Below are 14,555 nucleotides of genomic sequence, written 5' to 3' on the forward strand. Positions count from 1 at the left end.
TCATTCCTGATACTGATTTAGGCTTATTCCAGGGTGAGGTTCTTCATCAGGCTTGATGGAGACACTGACAATTATCTATGCAAAGGAACAATAATTGTGAGAATTTTGTCTTTGCTCAGTTTCTTACATGTCTCACCCTGTATGAAACCTGAACCAGAGGTTCAGGCTTTTGCAATGCAGAATATGGGAAAGATGAAAAAACACAGGATTGTGGAGTGCAAAGAACAGGGAGAGGAAGAAAAAATGCAAAGGGGCTGAGCTCCAGAAAGTGGAGGAGAATTAAAAGGGAGAGAGGCAGCCCCACAGAAGCTTGAAGAAATGAGACACCGAGGAGGTGAGGGGTTTTCTGGAGCTGTTGCTGAGGGGTATGAATGAGATACCCCTTAATGTGCTTTCAGAGATGCAAGTCATAATGCGTTTCCTTAAATGCAATGCTGTTCTTAGCCCGGGCATAATTCTAGTCAAAGATGGTTCATTTGCTCATTGTGCAGAATATGAGGTGATGATCACTATGCTTATATTAGCACTACATTAGATTGTGCCCCATGGGGGAGCAGGCAGCAGACCTTCTTCACACTCATTCCAGGCGCAGGAGCAAGGAAAGCAGCTCAATGTATGGGAAGCAAGGGAGGGAGGGAGCGAAGGAGGAAGAAGGTGATAGCCCTGGACCAGCAGCGTGGCACCCTGGAAAGACTGCAGCTCACAGTCAGAAATCCTAGGCTAGGCAAGTGTTCTTGTCAGTGTGACAGGCGACTATGACCTCTACCTGACAAATAAAATGATAAGTTTTTAGTTCTCAACTTGCTTGACAATTGATCACTTCTTGCAAATGTTAAATTGCCATTAGATTTCAATCTTGGGTTTCTTTCCCTCACTATTCACACTTAATTTTATTAGTTCCCACACTTTAAGTAGAATGCACATATTAATGATTCCCACATTTACAGCTCTGGCTTTGCTCTCTCTCCTGACCTTCAGACTTACCCAGTCCTACGTCTCCTTCATTTGTACACTTAGATGTCCAATCAGCATTTCAAGCTTATAATCCCAAACCTTTGAGTCCATTCATCCCCCACTTTGCAGTATCAATGACATCTTCATTCTTTAGAGGTTCCCGCCAAAGTCCTTGGCCCTCCCTGACTCTTCCCTTCCTCTAAGACCCCACAACCTATTCATTGCCTCTACATTCAAAGTATATTCAGAATTCAACCACTTCTCTCCACCTTCACTGTGACCTCCTTACTCTAAGCCACCATCACCACTTGTCAGAATTATCTTAGTAGAACCCCAACTGCTCCCTGCCTCCCTGGACATTCTACAGTCCAGTCTCCACACAGCAGCCAAGGCGATCCTCTTAAAATATGTTAGATCGTGTCATCACTTATCTAAACCTCCCAAGTGTCTTCTCATCTCACTTGGAATGTGATCTTTCACTCTCCTTCATTCCAGCTTCACTGGTCTTCTGCTCTTCACTGAACACAGCACACACGTTCCCTTGTCACAGCCTGGAAAGCTTTTTGTCCAAGTAACCACACTGCTCATGTTTTCAAGTATGTGTTCAAAACCCGTTACGACATCAGAGCAGCCTTCACTGACTGCCGCTCACTCACCTACTCATCTGCCTCTCCTCCCTCTATCTGCTTTCATTTTTCCTTCAGAGCACTTATCCCCATGTGCCATATGCACTTTTATTAAAACGTGTTTATAGCAAAACCGAAGGAACAAAACAGCAGCAGACTCAGAGACTCCAAGAAGGGACTAGGGTTACCAAAGGGGAGGGGTGGGGGCGGGCAGGTGGGGAGGGAGGGAGGAGGGGATTGAGGGGTATCATGATTGGCACACATGGTGTGAGTGGGGGGACCATGGAGAGGACAGTATAGCACAGAGAAGGCAAATAGTGAATCTGTGACATCTTACTACACTGATGGACAGTGGTGGCAATGGGGTGTGGGTGGGGACTCGATAATATGGGTAAATGTAGTAACCACATTGTTTTCTCATGTGAAACCTTCATAAGAGTGTATATCAATAATACCTTAATAAAAAAATATGTTTATTATCTTCTGCTTTACAATAGAATGTAAACTCACGAGAGCCAGAACTTTCTGCTTTTGTTCTCTGTCATTTCCCAACATCTGAAACAATGCCTAACACATAGTAGTCGCTTAGAAGTATTTTTGAAATGAATGAATGAATCACATTATGTCTCTTTTAAGGATGTAAGGGTGAAATTTTCTGTGTTCATATTAGGATCCATTGCCTTTCACTGGCTTCCCGAATGCTTAATACCAAATGTGAGACCTCCGCAACCTCAAGCCCAGCTTCGTCCCTCCTTTTTAACTGCTGCCTGTCAGGGCCTTCCAATTAGCTTTTTTTGTTTTGTAATCTTATATTAATTTTTGTTACCTCTCGTAAATCCACACATTACATTGTGGAATATCAACAGGATGTTACTTATATTTCATGGTTAATGAATGAAGGAACTATTAAAAACTATCAGTTTTTATTTTGTAACATAGAGAATTCTAAGGGAACTATTCAGACCATGCATAGAGATATCTTTAAGAATATTCCTAAAACAGTTTTTGTGCTAGCTACATAAGTTAAAATTCACATATTTATTTCTGCAAAGATCATGGGAAAATCAGTTTTAGGAAAGAGTAGTTAAAGCCTATAGGAATATGGAATTCCAAAATGTTCATTTTTCATTAGCTAGGATAATTTTCAATAGTGTCTTCACAATTTTTTCTTATTTTAATAATGATGTCAGGGAAATGGGAGTCTCTTTTTTCTCTGAAAAGACACATACAGATTTTCATATTGATAATAGGAAGTAATTCCTAATCATACTTTATTGATTTCCTTGTGGGTTTGTTTTTGTTTATAGGAGGCATGTGTCTTGCCAATGGGTTTCAGCCCAGGGCAAGTTTGCTATGGATTCGGTGTGACCAAAGAAATTGACAGCAAAACGTCCTTTGGGGTGAAAGGGTTTGTTACCCGGCGTGTTCTCCCGGCGGTGGGTCGCCCAGCGTCTCTGCCTCCGCACAGAGCACTGGGCCGAGCTGTCTATATAGTTCAAAAATAGCTTATTGCCCAAAGGTGTGAAAGCAGCAGCCTATCCACAGGCCAGTTAGGGCATCAGGTGGTTTAAGTTCAGTGAGGATCCTGGCCATAGGAACCCCAAATTCCCCACACATGTTTTTGCTTTATTTTGGCAATGCAAGATAAACATATTTGCAAAAGAAAATAATTTAACTTTAGCCACATACTATTTTTGAATGAAAAGGGCATTGAATCCATCAACAACTGGCTATTGACTTGATTCAGTATTCCCTCCTCCCTTCAACAAGCTGATGAACAACTAAATTCCTTCTTTGTAAACCCTTGGAATTGGCCTTTGACATGATGTGTATGGAAAATATGGCTGAAAGACAAACACTCAAAAGAAACTTATTCACTAAAGATTCTCTGAATGTCCACTGACTGCCCCACAGTATAAAACTGCACTCCTGAGTGTGTGTGTGTGTGTGTGTGTGTGTGTGTGTGTGTGTGTGTGTGTGTGTGTACTGCAGAGTAAAACATAATGAATATATGAGGCACATGTGGAATGCGAATTTTTAAATAAAATTCAAAACTAAAACTTTTTTCTTTCAGAGGTATTTTAGAACTATGTTAGATTTTCTCTTTGTGGTAGGCAGAATTTTAAGATGGTCCCTGTTTGGGCAATTCAGGCTGTTGTAACTAAATACCACAGACTGGGTGGCTTATTGTCGGGGTCAAGGGGTTGCCTTTGAGGTTTTGGGGCAACGCAAAGAGCAAAGAGGGAGTGGGAGTCGTCATGGAGGGTGCTCAAAGAGGCCACTTTATTCTGCACAAAGCTGTACTTCTTATACTGCTATTCTGCTAATTCATGGTTACAGTATTTGAAGATGCACAGGCATCTGGCCTTCAGGACCCTTATCTAGCTCCTTTCCCACGGGTACAAAACGCTGTGTTTTCAGGTTTCTCAAGGCCCAACGTATCTGGGGTGAAGCAGTGGGCAGGTGTCCTCATAGAACAGTAGGGGAAGGGGGGAGCCTTCTCTACACTTGTAAACAACAGAAATTTATTACTCACAGTTCTGGAGGCTGAAGTCTGAAATCAGGGTCCCAGAATGGTCAGGTAAGGGCCATCTTCTAGGTTGCAAAGACTTCTCTCTGTGCCCTCACTTGGTGGAAGTGGCAAGGACCCCTTCTCTCCCAGAGCCTCTTCTATAAAGGCACTAATCCCATTCATGAGCCCCACCCTCACAACCTAATACTAGGCCCCACCTCCTAATGCTATCATCTTTAGGAATTAAGATTTCAACATATGAATTTAGGGGAGTACATTCAGACCATAGATGCACCCAAGATTCCCACCCACAGTTGTACTCAGCCTGTATAATCCTCTCCCCTCAAGTGTGGACAGAACTTGTAAATATAATGGGATTTCACTCTTGTGATGAGGCTTCTAATCAGTTGACTTTCAATTAATCAGCTGCAAGATAACCCTGAGTACTCCTGATCTAATCAAAGACTTTCAAAGGTGAAGTGTCAGATATATGCTCCCCTACAGGGCTTGAAAAGAAGTATACTTCCTTGAGTTCTACAGCTGCTAGAAACACATTTTACCTAAGCATGGATGAGGGCTCAGCCTCCAGATAAGAAGGCAACTGCCAGGCTGCATCTTGATTGCAGCTTTCTGAGAGACCCTGAAGCAGAGAACCAGCTAAGCCATAACTGGATCCCTGGTCCACTGAAGCTATGATACAACTGATGGGTGTTTTTTAAGGCCCTAAATTTGTGGTAATTTGTTATGTAGCAATAGAAATCTAATATACAAGCTAAATTTAACAAATGCGGCAGACTAAAAATAGAGTTGAAATTTTTAAAGGTTATGGTTCCATGAAGGAAAAGTAATTATCATTGTTTTAGTGTTTAGATCAGCTATTGAATGGCAGTCTATACTTTCTGAACATTGATTAGGCAAAATAGAACACATGGGCATCTTTCAATTCAAGATGTTTAAATAATTTTTTTAAATGCTCACAGCATGTAAAATATCAAGAAGTCAATTTGAAAATCACACTTAATGCCTCTAAAAAATCAGTATGGCAATTATAATTTGTAATGAGTTAAAGAACATTATAGATTTGATCGAATATTGAGTAACTAAATAAAAGTCTTATGGCTACTTTGTAAAACAGGGTGACAGCAGAGATGTATGTCTTGCCAATGGGTTTCAGCCCCAGGTAAGTTCACTATGGATTCAGTGTGACCAAAGGAATGACAGTAGAAGGTTCTTGGGGTGAAAGGGTTATACCCAACTTTATTCCCATGGTGGCAGGTCACTCACTAGAATCCCATCCACTCAGAGCGAGTCTGCATGCAGCAAGTCAGTTTCTGCCTCTGTGCCTCTCTACCTGCACCGCCATCCCAGTCTCTGTCCTCAGCACTGCCACCACTCCAGCCTCTGCTCTGCTCTCCTGCAGCCTTGCAGCTGTGCCGAGCACTGGGCAGAGCTCTTTATATCACGTGTGTATTGAGCTAGGCAACCAGGGCCAGGTGAGAATCCTGGCCACAGGAACCTTCACTTTATCCACAGTGTATTATTCCAGGACTAAAAAACCAACCATTTTGCTAATAGTATTCTCTTTTGGCAAAATTTATGTGAAGATTCTCTCACCTAGTGGAATGTCAACCCACAATGGCAGGTTTACCGGATTGAATGAATTATAATCCTACCTCTGATTTAAAGATGGTAACTTTTAACAAGTCTCGCTTATTAAATAGAGTCAGTTTTAGAATCATATAATTATGCACAATGCAGTTCATGTGACAGACATTACACTGCATAAAAGGTTTTACTTTCTCGAGGCTGGAGTCAATTAGGATCAAGTTAAATTTGACAGGCTGCCCAGATTCTAGCTCATGACCTGATTGAAGGTGTTATTAATGGCCCCAGCTCTCACATTTCTTAGAACAGCTCTAAGAAATGACTCCTGCAGAATCCATTCAATTTAAGACAGGCTAATTAAGAAATAGTGAAGACACACACACAAATCTGAGAGAAGAAACTAGTTGCAAAATAGAGCTGTGACTCTTTTTAATATAAAATTTTCCTTCTCACCTTTGCAACTTTTCTGTCTTCTTACTGGTGATTGGTGGATTTACATGTGAAAACAGGTCTCTGTCATTTGTTCTCACAGCAGCATGTACTTGTACTTTATAGCACTTTGCATGCTTGTTATTATTTAATTAATAATTTGTAAATATTTACTTATGCATCTTCTTAAGGATTCTCTCAGCTTCATGAAGGCAAGTCTGCACCTCTAATTCCTGCCCAGCAAAACACCAAGCAGAGAGGAAATTCTCAATAAAGATTTATTTACCAACCAGTCTTTGAGAGCTACTTTTCTATGATATGATTCCCCATTCATTTCATCTCATTTGTTATAAAGTTATAAATGTCAAAATGTTATAAAGCATTTCAGCAGATAAGAGGGGCTTAACAAGTGATTTTCTCTGGAACTCAAATTCTTCTAGGGGAGTGGTTGTTAACTAAAATAATTTTCTTTAAAATTACAATGTCCAGGTCCCATTAAATGAAAATCTCTGGAGAGTGGGATTTAAGCATCAGGATATTTTAAGCACCATATAATTTAGTGAACAGTGAACACAGAGAAACAAGCTCTAAGCCTGTGCCTGTATGTAGTTTCCAAATGTTACTGTGCACAGAATCAGCTGGGGTGGCTGTTACAAAGTTATGTCTCTCAGTCTTAAGGTGAGAGGTTAAACAATCATTTCAACTCTTCTCCCTCCACAGCTTTATCACTTAAGCGTGCAGTGCCTTCCCATTGTGGAAGGGGCACACTTCCCCACGACTTGATTTCTGCTGCACCATGTGATTTGCTTTGGCCAATGGGATGTTACCAGATATGACACAAGCAGAGCCCTGAGCGCCCCTGTGTGAACGGGCCTGGGCGCTGGCACTTCTGCCGTTGCCATGAGAAAAATAGGCTTCCCTGGCCAGCTAGTCTCAGGAGGATAAGAGACAGGTGGAACACAGCCAAGTTAATCCAGCCAATCCAATCCAGAGCAGCTGCCTTCCAGACGAGTGTGAAATCTCCCAGCCAAGATTAGCAGAGCTACCAGCCAATCTCCCCCTAGATCAGCCAACCCCCAGCCAACTTACAAATACAGGAGCAAAATGCTCATTGAGATTTTGTGGTTGGTTGTTGTGTAGCCATAGGTAATGATATTATCTACACAAGAAATTCTAATTTGGTGACTACTTTAGCAGAATTCTACTTAAAAGCCAACCCAAACTCATTTAAAAGTAAGAGAATTTTCTCGTTTATAAAATGAGAAAATACAAGAATCAACACAGCTTCATAAATGACAGAAACCAAACATTTAAATGGTATTGCCAGAAATTTGCCCCTGTGTACCCCTCTGTGTTGGTTTTCATTCCTAGGAAGGGTCTCTGCAAGTGACAGGAAACAAGAAAGATGGTTACCTGCAGTCCCAAGTGTACATTCTACCAGCTGCACCGTGCTAGGGGAAAGAAAACACTGCTTTCAAAATACTGTCAAGAGAAGTCAAAATGTTATACTTCATTGGTTCTAATTAGATCACTTGTCAATTCCTGAACCAATTAGTATAATTCTGATTGGCTAGCCTAGTGTCTCATTATTATTCCTTAAGCTGGAACGGCATTATTCAGAACAGTCACATGGACTGAGAATGTGGGAGAGCTGGTTCTGCAAAGGAAAATCTGGGTACTGTTTTTGAAGTAAGAAAAGATGGCCAAGCAGCCAAATTTAAGAATTCCATAGTAGGAATCTTGAGTTGGGGCTAGCATAGTAGATTGTTCAATTTTATGGAAAAATCAGGTGACATTTTAGATATAATAGTATTATGAATAAGATCCCCCTGCCTTTAGGAATACTCAGAATGAAGAGGTATAATTTAGCCAACTATTGGAAACAGCATTATAGGTAGAGGATTTGTGAAGGAATGCTGGTTCAGTAATGATTCATGATTTCAGCCCAGTTCCCTGAGATTTTTACCTCATGATGGAAGTGTTGAGCTGCTCTAAATTCTTATGTCTTGGTCATATCTTAGGCTTCAGAGTTTACAGTATTTTGTCACTGTTGTTGTGTTTAGATTCCTTGGGTGGGGAGGGGATGGAAATCTTTTTTATTATTGTGACCACTGACATGCAGTTCTGCTACATTTGGAAGGGTTGCTTATTTTTCTCTACTTGATTCAGAAGAACCACAAGTGAGAATCAAGCACTGATGCCATTCATAATGGAATTTCTATTTTAAGACCCTCAAGTTGAAATCCTAACACTGGATTTCATCCTACCATGGAGTCAAAAGCCTAACATGCTAGAATTCATTTCTTCCTTCATGAAGGAAACTAGTTCTGTTTCAATAAAAGGGTGAAACAAACAAGAAGCAAAAAATAAACACAGCCCCTGGAGTACATCAAATCCAAGTACTGGATGATTACTCTGCAGCAGAATCATGTTGCCCAACAACACCACTCACTGCCCTCAAGTTCTTTTCTCTTTAACTCAGACCCAGGGTCCAGCCATTTTTGAAGGTAGTTTTCTTTTACCAAGTGTCACCCAATCAAATCTTACCTCAAATTATACTTTTATATAGACAACATCTCATTTAAGACTCAGTAAAATACAAAAAATTTAAAATAATGCTTTTAAAAACAAAAACAAATGGAACTGTTAAAAAGAAGCTACAGTCCCAAAATGGAGTCACTGAGTTAAACCCACAGCACCAAGCTGAGATGTAATACCTGACCTAATTGCAGATTCAACCTGCCCCAGGAATGTAATCCTAACTGATAAATCTGGAATTTACTGGTCAGCACCAATGAGATAACCCTCCTAATAGACCCTATTGTTTCCCAAAGGATGGTGACCTTGCCATAATAATCCTTATCATTTATGACTTCCTGCCCCACCCCCACTCTGCCTTTAAAAATCTTTCCTTTTCTGTAGCCCTCTGGAGCTCTTTGCTATGGCTAGATGGGATTGCCCAATTCATGAATTGTTCAGTAAAACCAGATCTTAAAATTTACTTGGTTGAGATTTTTTTTTACAGAACAATTTAAATATCAGTGATTTACCTATAAATTATTATTTTTAAAACAGTAGCACATAATCTTTCACCAAAAGTCCTTACAGCAATTGAATGGAGCTAATAGAGCTCTATTCACTGTCAAATGATGGGCAGCTTAACTTCACTGCTTGTCCTCACTGCTGCATTCTGTGGGTCAAAAGAGAATCATGGAGCCAACTCAGACTTGAGGGGAGGGGATTTCACAGGGCCCAATTAACAAGAGTTGATAATCATTTTCCAAAAAAATGGAACAGGAGGCATATAACAATCACTGTTCCATAGCAATTCTGAAATTCAGGTGGGCATATCACAAAGTCCTTGAATGGAGTCCAGTTCTGCTTCCTAAGAGAATGCTTTCATGGCTCTTTGCTTGACCCCCTGGGCTGTTGGCTCTGAACTCTGAGTTATGCTTCCTTTTCCATAAGAAATGGTCTATATTTTCAGCTCTGTAGATTTCTGATTCTGCGTGTCAGTTGAGGGTCTGGAGACCTCTTTTAATTTACATACATTAAGGTCATTCTTTGTGTTGTAAAGTTCTACAGATTCTGACAAATGCATAATATCATGTATACACCATTAGCATACCATACAGCCCATTAGCATACCATACTGAATTGCACACCATCCTAACGAAGCTCATGAGCTGTTCTATTCAACACTCCCTATTCCCTACACCCCTGGCATCACTGATCTGTTTGTTTTCTTTAGAGTTTTGCTTTTCTAGAACGTCATAATTAGAATCCTTGTCAAACTGGCTTTTTTTTACTTAGAAATATGCATTTAAAATTTAGACATACTTTTATACAGCTTGATAGTTCAGTTCTTTGGAGGATGAATAGTATTCCTTGTATAAATACACCACAGTTTGTTTATACATTCACCTACTGAATGACATCCTGATTATTTCCAATTTTTGGAACTTATGATACTGCTGCTAAAAATGTTTGGGTTCATTATTTTCTTAAGAGTTTTTGCATATTTCTCATACAAGCCCTTTATCAGATATGAACTTTGAAACTATTTTCTTCTATCTAATATAAAAGAAAACTACATAGAGCAATTACAAACAATCATATTTCCAAATCAGGTCACATTGGGAGGTTCTGAGGGTTAGGACTTTAATATATGAAATTTGAGGAGACACAATTCAACACATACCAACCAACCTAGATCAGTCAATAGCCAGCCCACACCTAGACACATGAGCCAGCCCAGCTACGATCAGCAGAGCCACCTGGCTGATTACCCAGAGCAGTAAATGTGAGCAATAAATGCTTATTGTTGTAGGCCACTGACATTTTGTAGTCATGTATTACATATCATCATTATGATAATAAATGATTGATGCATGAACTGTGGATATTATTGAGAACTCAAGGTTTTTCTGGTTTTTAATGGGACCAAAATGACCCCTACTAAGCTAAAGAGGGTTTTTCTGAAAAGTGGAATCCCACTCAGCTTTTCTTTCTAGGTACCTACTAAGCAAACAGAATAAGCAACAGGTGAATAAAGGCCTCCTCTGAGAATCACTAAGGAGACCAGGACAGATTTTTACATACTGTGATACACGGAATGGCTGAAGCCAATACCCAAGTTTCTCATGAAGACCAGACAGAACAGTGAGTGGAGCAAAGAGCTCGCCTAAACCTCTTTAGGTGGAAGGGAAGAAGATTTCTTCTGAAAGAAAGGAAGGCCATGGTTTGATTAAGCAGTGAATGATAACTATAGTGGACTGATAAACAGTGTGTTAAAAGGTAATTTGTTCTATTCTCTTTTTTATTTTTTGTATTGAAGAAAAAATTAAAGCTTCTTTCTTTTCATCAAGATTTTTTTCCCAGAAAATATTATGCTTTGTTTCTGTCTTTATCCCTAAAGGGAAAAAAACCAGTCTTCATAATGGACCTGCCCCATTAATAGACCCCATTATAAGACGCTGAGGACTTATATACTGGAACCGCAGGCATAGTGCCCAAGGGAAGTTATTCTACACCTGTGGATAGGAATTGTGTACCAACTTGCAGGAGACAGATTTCATAAGTACCTTTCATTACTCACCATAAAACTCAAAATTAGTTTTCAGAATGTGCTAAGATAAAATTTGATTTAATCATAATCCAGTTCAACCCTAAAATCATATGTTATCATTACACTGATTTGGCTATACCACAACAGAAAGCCTGACTTCCCAGCAGAAGCAACCGCATCTAATGAAAGCCCATCAGCATAAGATTAGGTTCTGGCATAGATGTTTAACCTGTCTTTAGAAGCCAAATTGATTTATTAAAAATGATTACTAGTTGAAATGCATTCCCTTTCTTTTGTCAGTCAAGGTAGGAATGGATTTGTTTATTGAATACAAATCTGCTGAGAGATTAGTCACATATGGCAGGATTTTGTTTTCCTCCAAAAATAATGACAGCTCTCTCCTGGATGCAGGACAACAGTTTAATGGCACCCCAAAGGCTAATTGTGACTAAACTGAATTATTTTGCTTGTCAAGGAGGTATATAAGACATGTCATTAACTGAAAACATGTCACATATTCACTATAACATAACTTGTCACTGACAAGGCATTAATATCCATTTGAAATTCTATTTCAAAAAAATTTGATTCTTATTAAAAGTTGGAAAAGGCTAAGAGGGATGTGGAAAGCATTGTTAGGGAAATTTATCAGCAGCATTTATTAGCAGCTCCTCTATGTAGAACATTATATAATCTGGAGAATTACAAAGAGGGACAATGCAACCTCTGGTCTATTAAAAGGGCTGAAGAGTCTGAGGAATGGGTGACCTCAGGTCATTGGAGATCTTAGCTAATAAAGGAGCTTTTCAAGGCTATAATGGTAGAAAAGGGGTAAGAAAACAAGAAAGAGTGGTGGGCAGGAAGCAGTCTTTGTTACTTTGGAGAAGAAACTCAGACTTGCTAAATACATGATAACCGAGAGATTTAAGAGCTACTCATCCTGAACCTCTCAGCCACTGGTTTCCTTCTCGGACAGATGGAATACACGGCATTTGTCAGATTCTCCACTGCAGGACAGCGTTCTTCCCACCTTGGAACAGTGGACATTCTGTGGCCCTCATGATTTCAGTCTTCTCAGCAAAATGCCATTTTCTATCCTTAGCCAGCTTCTCTATAGTTTCTACTTCACAGGAGAAGAGGCATTTTGCCGAGAAGACTGAAATCTAACTCATCTCTGTCTTAAAACTGGGGCATATTTGAATTGTTATTAGCATCAATTAACATGAAAATATAGAATCATCAGACTTTTAAATCTTTAAGAATTCCATCCTACCTAATGACATGGTAAAAAAATGTATATATGAATTTAGAAGTTGTTAGAGCTTGTCTAACCCAAGTTATATGTAACCATTGCTTCTCTTCCTTCCATTAACCAGCTCTTTTTTAAAAGATCTTACCAGAACTTCCTTTAGAGGGGATATAAAATCCTCTGTTTTAATATATGCTTTGGAGGGGCAGGGAGAGAGGATAAAAGTTAGGAGCATTACTGGTAAATTGTAGTGATCTTCACCAGCATTTCCAAAGTTCAATCTTCATTTTCATGAGAATCATGTCTGAGCTGCTTGTTAAAAGCACAGTTTTGCAGAGCCCATTTCACACTTTCTAAATCAGATTAGTTTAGAATTCTAGGAACCTGCATTTTTTACATGCTCCCAGCTAATGACATTTAAATTTGAGAATCAGTGACCTTTATGTTGCTCGTGAATAAGCAAAAACTGATTTTAAAACGCCTGATCCAAAGGGACACTGAAAATACAACCTGCTTCACAAGTTACTTAGAGACTGTCAGTCGGTATTTCTCAAATGCAGGGAGACAATCTTCAAAGTTCCCTGAGTCTTCTTGTTAAAAAAAACACCATACCCCGTATTTATTAAATAAAAATTAAAAAACAAGTTTCCTAGTAGATGCTAAGGCACATTAAAGATCTTTACCTCCTATATTAAATGGTAAAGAGAATTAAGATTAGGTTGGCTGGATTATTAGTACACCGGGTAATTGCCGACTACTGCCACCGTCTTTGTAAGGAATTACAATTTTTAAAATCAGGCCAGTACCTGGATACACCTTATCTATAGTGACATGATAAAAACAGAAATAACAACAAAAGACAGTTTTGTAAGGATGCTCCAAAAAAGTCCACACAAACAACAATAGCTTGGAAAAGTGCTTGAAAACTCTTTGCTATTACATCTATTTCTGAGACCCAATAGGAAGAAAAATAGCCAATTAGAAAATAAGACAGAAAGGTGGGTGGCATGTCCATTGTTTGTTATACTGGGACATTGTTTCATAGGTTCCATTGTGGATTATATAATAACCTGCAAACGTAGCAGTGTTTGGCTCTCCTATTTATACTTACTAGAGCTTTCCTATTTATGTTTATTAGTTCCATTATATTTATTTATGTTTATTAGAGTTATTTATGTAACATGAAGTTACATACATGTATGTATGTAAAACTTACAGATTTCTGTCCATTAGTAAAAGATAACCACACAGGTTATGGTTTTATTGTCCTGCAGGGCATTAATTAATTTTGTATAAACTTAATCTTATCTAACATTCTTTTGCTAAACATCTTTTTCCTAATCAACTGTAACAGAAAACTTATTTTCTAAAAGGGATGAAATATTTTAAATCAGAAATGCTAAATCATTCTTAAATAGACTACCATTTTAAGAAAGTATGTAATAATTTGAGAAATACTAAGATATAATTTTTATTGATGCAGAATCAGGACATGCAATTAAATATTAAAACATTAGTATAATTAATCTCAAACTGACTCCAATTTCTTTCACCCTTCTGTTGTAGCTCCTATTCCCCAATTTCCTAAATTACTTATTCTTTAAAAATAAATCATAGTACTAACTGATAAGTGGTAAAAAGGAAATAGAGTACATAACATAGTATGAATTCCTTTATCATTTTTGTCTCCTGGGATTTTCCTGACTCTCTCAGGAACTCAGCTTAGTATTTAAAGGATGTTTGCTGTATTTTCCAGTACTTCTGGGGGCCCCAGAGTTCATCTAATCTACTTCATTGCCACAAAGAGAACCCATTGCATTCTTTTTCTCCACGGGGTAACTCACTTTCCATATCATGTATCCAGAGGTTCTTGCTTCTACCCCATTTAAGCCACCTATTGTGCATCTTTTAAGAACTCAAAAATGTGTTCTAAAATTTCCTTTGATTATCAGAGCAAAACACTCTCAGAGATTGGGGTTTTCTGGATGATTTTGCTTATCCGTTCTCCAATGAGCAGAGCCCTATCAGAGTCAGTATTTGGGAATGGAAAATTGGAGTGCATTTTTCTCAGTTCTCTTCATCAACTTATGGGTTTAAAGATACTCCCTTCTT

The sequence above is a fragment of the Manis pentadactyla genome, chromosome 6 (genome assembly GCF_030020395.1).
Source record: "Manis pentadactyla isolate mManPen7 chromosome 6, mManPen7.hap1, whole genome shotgun sequence".
In the NCBI taxonomy this organism is placed as follows: Eukaryota; Metazoa; Chordata; class Mammalia; order Pholidota; family Manidae; genus Manis; species Manis pentadactyla.